Source organism: Frieseomelitta varia, unplaced genomic scaffold, assembly GCF_011392965.1.
Source record: "Frieseomelitta varia isolate USP_RPSP 00005682 unplaced genomic scaffold, Fvar_1.2 scaffold_462, whole genome shotgun sequence".
Classification (NCBI taxonomy): domain Eukaryota; kingdom Metazoa; phylum Arthropoda; class Insecta; order Hymenoptera; family Apidae; genus Frieseomelitta; species Frieseomelitta varia.
Window position 1 is genome coordinate 1219351 of NW_025110215.1, and position 8638 is coordinate 1227988.

At 42.9% G+C, this 8638-nt stretch overlaps 1 protein-coding gene across 2 annotated transcripts in view; it reads left to right on the forward strand.

Annotated features, from left to right (window-relative positions):
* The window catches only part of LOC122532656 (Krueppel-like factor 6), a 336309-nt gene that overhangs the window by 5867 nt on the left and 321804 nt on the right, over window positions 1–8638 (forward strand). The window contains exon 1 of one of the 2 annotated variants that reach the window (XM_043661635.1): window positions 7379–7865. The exons of the other annotated variant lie outside the window; for it this stretch is intronic. The gene's annotated coding sequence lies outside the window, so the exon portion shown is untranslated. Of the gene's footprint in view, window positions 1–7378; window positions 7866–8638 lie in introns of those variants that run through there. 2 annotated transcript variants of the gene reach the window in all.

The following is an 8638-nucleotide window of genomic DNA, read 5'->3' on the forward strand; positions in this document are numbered from 1 at the left end:
ATCTATGTACGAACAAGTTGCATGGTTTGGGCGCGTGTCTATGCTCGCGCGCGATGCGTGTGTGAGTGGCAGGTAATTTGCGGTTTTGAGACGAGGCTGGATTCAGTCGGATAATGACCCGCTAGCACTCGTAACGTTAATTGCACTCGTTTCAGTTTTTCGCACAGGCCATCATTGTACTTCGGACTTCGGCTTGAATGCCTTTGGACGTTGAATACGAACGCGAAGCAACAACCGCCAGCGTACGATCATTTTCACGTTCATTTTAATGGCACATAAAAAATTTATGCACCCATTAATCCCCGGTTACTTTGGAATTAAGAACTAGTTGCATTTTAGGGCTACTTAAAATAGAAAACATTATACTCGCTGGCGTATAAAAGTGGACGCGAATAATTCTTTCGAAAGTTGCATTCTAATGCCTGTACGATAAAATTAATTTAAACGGCAGAATTAGGTAGCGATATTTTCAAAATCATTCGAGACTTAATATTTATACAAACTTTCAGGGCTGATTCGGCAAGCTGATTCGTTGAAACTTTTACGTCTGTTATATTAGCGAATTCTGTGCATAATCTAACGCGGTCTGCGTTTAGCAGCAGTTCTTTAATTGATTGGAAAATTGCTTGATTGATTTGGATACGTTTCCACCGTCTATTTAAGATATAAAACATCAAAGAAGTTTTATCGTATTTGTAGTAATTGTGAGAGTAATAGATAAAAATGTGAAAATACTGTATTTATGAGACTCTAAAAGAATTCAACGACACCGTGCAGTTGCCCGCGGTGCTGCGACGGTGTATCGACACGTTTGTTTCTTATTTGAACGATTAGGTGAAAACGAGTTGTGTCGTAGATTGAAAAATGGAGAACCGCTGCTGGCGATATAACACGATATAAGCATGGATCACAGGCGACAACCGCTCATTAGCATACAATACAGGCTAATGGGATCGCACGCTGACGGCTACCGTTCAATACCACGTCCCCACATAGCTGCAGTCACCTTTTCGAGGGGAAAGAGCGGCGTCGATGATATTAAAATTGTTGTACAGTTTCCGATTAATTTTTCTCCCCGTAGCTCTTTCGAGCTTCATGCTGCGTAGTCGCTTCTTTTACCACGATAATTATCAGGCTTGCGACGTGATTTATGACATGTATAATTGACGATTGAAAAAATATTCTATTACTCAATTAACTTTACATTAAGTAATTTTTTAAAGTTCATCGTGTTCCGAAACCCGTTCCGTAAATCATTATATTAATTCTTTCATTGAACTTTCTTCAATTCGCTACCTAGATTTAAAAATATTCTCGAGCGAAATTTGTTGAAAAATTATCTCTCACAATGAAACTCACAAGCAGCCAGTAACGGTGTAAAAGATCATTTGTAAATAGGTTTCTGTTCTTTGTTTCTCAGTTGCTTTATACGTTTGTTTCACTTTTACTTGGCTGTCGCACGTAGTACACACTCGAGAGAAACAATGTCATTACTCAACGAAAGTCTCTGATGATTAATTCCAGTGACTAATCCGCGTATCAATTGTTTCTCATAACACAATAACATAGATCTGGTTCTTTTGTCCACTAATGAAATTGACTGATCTACGTGGTGTTATCTCGCGTTGAATACAAGTGGGCAACAGCAACGTGGTAAAATTATTGGGGGCAACGCGCGATAATCAGTTTTTGAGCCCTGCAGTTTAAACCGAGCACGTACTCCGGCTCGAACAGATAAAACTGGCCAGAATCGTTGTAGCGGGCTGTAATCGTTGTAACACTGACTGCTATTTACACGTCATTGCATTACAGTCGCAACTATGTCCATCATTGCTGACGCAGCATGGCAAATACGTGTGAAATGTTAGTTTTAGTAAGGCATTAAAAGACACGAGGCGTCGTTGTTATTGCTTCTTTTTTTCGCCAGTCTCTGCTAGTCTTTGCCTTTGGTTCGTCGTTTCATTACTTTTGCCAAAAAGGATTACCGGAACGGTAGATAAGTCTAGGATTTCGGAACGAAACGAACAGCGACGATACGTGACATGAGCATAGAAACGTACACAGAAAACATGGATTATCACGGTTGGTGTTGAACATGGGCGGAGGGAACAGTTTGCAAAAAGTACAACACAGTCAACGACTGATGTTAAAGATGTTTGGCGCGGCATTGATATTTATTTGAATCACGTTTAATACACATCGTTGGCGGAGCAACTGCGAATAATTATTTGCTCAGGTTGACGTCTCGTTAGTCCGCGTTTTCCAATCCGTAATCGCGTCAGCAATTATCGTTGGAAGACTTCTAAATTACTCGAAACTTCAGCTCGGGTTTGCCGGAACGTTTTATGCTACCACGGCCAAACAGATCGCGTGCTAGTCTTGGTAGCAGTAAAAACGCCAATAGCTCGGCGATAAAATTAAACGAACACTTGCAAACTGTAGCCGCCGATTTAGAGCTGAGAGAGAAGAGAGTATGGAAGTAAGTAGCTGTCGATAATGAGAAACTCGATAAAAACGGCGCGGTGGAACGTTTCGTCTCAATTGATGCACGTCCCGTCTCATAATTGATACTCTAACGTTGTTAGCCTCGAGCCTATTCGGGGCTGGCACTTAAAAGAGTCTTGGATTACGTCTAATGAGACGTTGCTTTTGACTTAACAAAAGGCGATTACGAATTCGTTCGTCTTTAAGAGAACCGACCATTTGCCGCAGGATCCTTTCACCCTATCAGCGAAAAATTAGTTGCCCGAGTCTCGTCGAGAGGGTTTTTAAAAATGGAAAGCCCGCTTTCTAATACCGTTCGAAGCTAATTACGAAGCATAAGTCGATGTTCCTCTTCGTCTATTTTTCTCACCTATCAATTTCAATGGCAGTTTCACTCGTTGCGTCCAAATGGCCGCGCCGGTGCTGTCGAGTCGGCGTTTAAGAAACGCGACATCACTCGCCGAGATTTTACGCAACGTAGAGTTTGCGGGAGGAATATCGGGGACTCGATAAAATTTGGGACAAAGGTTGGCTCGTTTAACTCTCATTCTCCCGCGCGAGTTGATAAAAATCTATTGCCAGGGGAGGTATGAAGTATATGCACGTGATCGGCATTAATGTATAGGAATTTCTTTTGCGGTACGGTCCCGACGAACCTGTGTTGGTCAGTGTACGTGCACACATGCGCGGCAAATGTGCGTATATCTACGCGCGTGACACGGTATTCCGAGCTTGATGCATTAACGCGTTATTAGAAACCGTGCTTGCGAGCCCGTAATGCGTTCACACGCGTGTATCGAGCATTCGACGAGCATTGTAACGTAATGGAACGAACGTGTTTCGTGAAAGTGTATGTTCGATTACGCGTGATATGGTTTTCCAATTTATACAGATACCGATTAAAAGCTAAATCCTCTTTTCTTCTTCCACGAAGAAATAATTCGGCAGTACATTTTGGTACGTTTGTTCAAGCAATATGTTACGCTATATGTTACGTCGTGCATGATGGAACGATGTGATACAACATATCTCCCGTTGGCTCGCGTTAAATCCACACGAATCTATACAAATGTAAATATATATATATATATATATATATATATGAGAGCGTGCATCGCGGTAAATACGTGTCACGTGTCGTAAACGGTAAAGTGTCGCCAGGTATGCGCCGTACGCTAAAACACGATTCGCTTTCGAAATAAATCGATAAGATCTCAGTCGAACGGATTTCAAATTAATGTCGATGCATCGCACCGCGCGAGCCACGAACAGAGGTTATTAATGCCTCGGCGAGCACTGTCGACGTTTGGACTGTTCTAACATTATTATGACGGTATCGTGTAAAGTAGACGTTTCGCGGATGTAATATTAATGTAACCGTAGAAGAAATTGAGAGAGAGAGAGAGAGAGAGAGAGAGAGAAAGAGAGAGAGAGACAGAGAGAGAGAAAGAAGCACGGCACGGATGACAAGCTGTTCGCTCGTTTTACGTGGAAACGATGTAATTATTTTAAGACTTAAATAGGTCGGAAACACACGATGGTTAATTTTTGTAATTTCAGCACGGAGTCAAATGGTTCTCAGTTTCGAGCTTTCTTTTTTTTTCGTACACCTTAACCGCCGGTGCACGCCTTAATTGCACGTATCATGTCGAACATAATGTGTTAATATAATTGGCTTCTTTAATGAAGTTCTTCTTATACTTTCTAAGGCGATGATGAGCCGCCGGAGCCTATCCGTGGCTCGCAATTAGTTTAATTAACAGCACCGTTCCACGATAAATGAAAGAAACGGGTGTATTATTCTGCCTTCGCTGATACGGTAATCGTTGTGGAAAGAGACAGAAAAAGATGTTGATATCCGAGTGGTGTAAATTAAAGAAGCCGTCGGTTTCATTAATTGAAACGGGACTCGAAACGGCACCGTTGCCGCCAGAGATCAATCGATCGAATTAACGAAATCATCGCACCGGTCAGGGTGGGGCAACTTATGCTCGACGAAACGGTAAATACTAAAGACAGAAGTAATTGTGATCAATGGCGGATCCCAAAGCACGTTTGATAGGTTTTCGTTCCGTTACTCGTGAAATTTTAAATGACTGCAATTTAGCAGTCGGAAGCATTCGCGTTTTGTTATCTCATACTCGTGCGATAACGCGGTCTACCGCGTAATTTTGTATTAAGGAGAACTCGACGCGTTCGGAATTGCCTTGGTTGCCTACGATTCGATATTTATATGTATGAAATACATCGCTTGTGTGTGTAATTGAATATACTCGCTGCTACATTCGTTCTCTCTCTCTCTTTTTTTTTTTTTTTGTTCGAGCGATAGTAGCTACATCTAGCATTTGTCTGGAATATGTATCTGCACGGGCGAACTGCTGTGATAGTTTTCAAGGCGAAAGGAGGGAAGGCCAGATAAGGTAATGTCTTGGTAATGGTACATGTGCTTTCGTTCACACGCGGATACGACTGATCTGTACCGATCATTATCTAACATGTCTCGGTATAACACAATTATTTGCACCGGTAGTACAACTGGCCGAGTTCCATGCAGATATCTATTTCGACATAACAGTTATACGAGAAACGTAGCGAGTGGCTTTAGCGGGGGAGCAAGGAAAAAAAAAAAGAAACGCAACCGTGTGTATCTTTATAGCCGCTAAACTTTACAATGTGCCGTAACAGAACCTCTGTGTGCGTCGTTGAAATAATAGTCCCGAATCGGTGAGTCGAACATTGCCACCGATTGTGAAAAGCCACGTTGCTTCTACGATCGGCGAAATCTAAGGAATGCGAGACTTTTTTTTCTCCTCGTCGACATGAGAAAAATTCGCGACGAATTTCCGCGCCACCGCTAAACGGCGATGCGTTTTATTTCATTTTTCGATCAACCATATCGAACCATGTAAGTTCGGTTCGGGCATCACTCGCGAGAAAGTCGTATCTCTTCTCGATCCCGTGTTTACCTTATTAACGCTAAAAACTCGTAACTTTCTACTCATTATCGGGAACGATGTCTATGATTTCTACTGCGCATAAATAATCGCGATCGGTTAAAAATAATTTTGTAGATACGGCTGCCGTAACGATCCGCCGTAGCCAGCTTCTTTATAGCATTCTACGTACCGCCAGATTCCAAGATACTTATTAAGTAGAACTTACACACTTAGGCACCGTATACATCCGACACCGGACTGTAGACACATCGATGGTAGATGGCCATTTTCTACGTAAAAATCTCCCACAAAAATATCACAGTTTTGCGGCTTGAATCGCTCGAAATTGCCCGACTACCATTCGCGGCATCCTCCTCCCTCTACCCCGGTGCGTTTCACACTAACGGCAGCGGTGCATTCTCGCGTCCACCGCGAGAGCGGTTAGCTGCTCGCTGCAATTATCCAAGGCAGTTTCTTACGCCTCTAGCGTGTGCGTGTACACGCTAGTGTGTACACGTCGTGCATTGGAGCAGGTACAAGTTAGAGCAGGTCACTTTCGCTGCCGGCTTAAACTGTTCCAGTCGTCGCGCACGCGTGCTGTTCCATTCATAAACTTATAGAGGCGTGTACATAAGCCCGACTGGAGGCCTACATGTAGGTGTAGGTTCGCGGGTATACGCTGATACACGGAAATCAGCTATGCACCGGCTGGCGTGTGTAATTCCTAGCCGATCTGTCTTAACGTTTCGCGAAACAGAAATCGTCGGGATACACGTAAGAGGAGAGGCGAGTAAGTGCGTACACGTATACGCGATACTCGGTGTCGGAGGCGTTAAACTCGGCTCTCGCGTACGATTCAACGACTCGAATAAAGATGCTACGTTACGTAACGTTGAAATTATGTAAAATGGCTAACGCCGACGTTCTTCTTCTTTTTCTTCCTTTTTTTGTTTTTCTTTCTCTTTGCGTCGTTTGATATATCTAAGTTTTCATGCTCTGCCGCGATTATGCACAGTCATATCTCTCGAAGGAGATACATCATCTGTAACAGATGATCTAGTATAGTCCGCGCAGAAGGTTCTGTCGGAGTCGGGCAGCGCGCGGTTTATTCGCTAAACGCCAAGTTTCGTAACCTTTCAATTAAGAGCGGAGTGCCACGACGGTGCAACCGCGTTCTTAAAGTGGAAACAGTGAACGTGCGGACCACGCAGTCGGCTTGCAAAGTTCCGTACTTTTAACGAAAGGAGATCGAGTCCGCGATGATTTAGAGTCGAGGTCAACGGTTTCTTGGTTTAGTTTTATCGGTAACGCATCGGTCACGCTGTTTGTCTCGCGATAAGACAATCGACAGATAGATCGATAATCATCCTCGCGTGATCTCGGTCGCGAGTTCGTTTCGCTTTGTTACGTTGCGTTGTGTAGCTAGATCGGATGAAAGGATGAATAATATTCCGTGGAAAGTAATGTCTGTCGTGTTATGAACCTGGCACGTGCGCGGCGATGAGGCAGGCACATTAAACGGACGATACGACGCAGTATTTGAACGGAAAGATGCACGGTCGTATAAAGAACACGATTTCATGGAAAAACATAATTCGTAACGCGATCGTGCGCAACACCTTTCGGTCACTTAAGCGAATGTTACTGCATAATAACTTTGTACAATGCTCATAATTTCTTGTGGACTTGATTCATTGACGTAAAACTAACTCGTAGCTTAGGGTCAAACACAGTCGTAGAGTTTTTCTGAGGAACGGTCACGTTGAAGCTTCTATTACGTTTCATTAGTTACTTTTATATGACATGCGTGGAATTCAACGTGGCCGAGCTCGAAATTTTCTCGCGGCGGCAAGTTGCTTGCACTTGCGTGCACTGTGTTATAAATTTCCGTTAGTTTTGCATCCCTTTCGAATTTTGTCCGTGCACTTTGCACGTTCTCGTGATGTAAATGCGCTGACGTTCTCTCTATTACGTATCGGTACCATTCATCGGTGGCGTAAAATGTATAAATTTATATGCATTGTCATGGTACGTTATTGGCACCTAAATGTAAGAACGCACAAACAGACGCGGTGAATTTATTCGACATGTGATTTTCTGCATTTTAATATACACATAATCATCGATGCTTTTGTGTGTTCGAAAACTACTTCGTATTGTCGGCACGACGTATTTTATTTATCATTCAATTGGAAAGAAGCGCATAATACCTGCAGGAGTGCAAGGGCTACCGTTACGAAGTTGCTGTGAAAGTGTGAATGCGAATGCGACTTTTGCACATATTTTCGTATACAAAATGTTTGCTGACTATACATTATGTCTATAACAATTCATCGTTAACGTAGATAGTTTCCTAGTAGCAACAAGTTGGCGAAATTCACTTTTTCTCGCCTTGCTTAATTAGGTTTATTGTCCGAAATAATTAGGAAAACGAACCTGTACGAGGTATGTATATGTATACACATATATATATATATATACGAAGGATGAAAGCAACAGCGTGCGCATTGATCGCTAATAACATATTGCAAATTATATATTGGATACCTTGTGAATCTTGTGTACCCGGCGCGCAATTATGGCTTTTTATCCGAGAGTACCACAGTGTTAGGAGAATATTTCTTGAAATTACAAGGTGCCCTAATGACGGCGAGACGGAGGGAAGAGATTGGATAAAATGGAAATTCTCTTGCAATATCTCGATATAACGATCTAAAATAATATGTACACAGGAAGCTCGATTAATGTATAAAAATGTTGAGCTGTTGATTAAATTGCAGGATGCGCGTGGTGTACGAGGGGGGGGTTCGTGAGGGGCGCGGTAGCTAGAAATTGTGCATCTCGGTGCGTCGATGCAACGGTCGAGTCCATTTTCCCGACTATTAGCGTTAATCGATTATAGCGTGACGGATCGAATGATTTAAATAAAGACCGGGTGCGTCACGGGCCTGGCTCGGTGCTGGCGACCACGCCTGTCAAACTGATGCCGTTGTTATTACGTGCAATTTGTTGCATTTTCCGTAACGACGCTGTAAAACACGATTTTCGTCTTTCGAGTAATACTTTTTTCGCACACTACGGGCAAATTGGAACTACGTTTAAGTCTCTCTGCGTCTGGAAGAACTCTGCAAACTACGCGAGAGAATCGGCGTTAACTACGCAAACAGAAAGAAACGCGGTCTCGGCATTTGATGGATATGGAATAGCCGCAAAAAAAA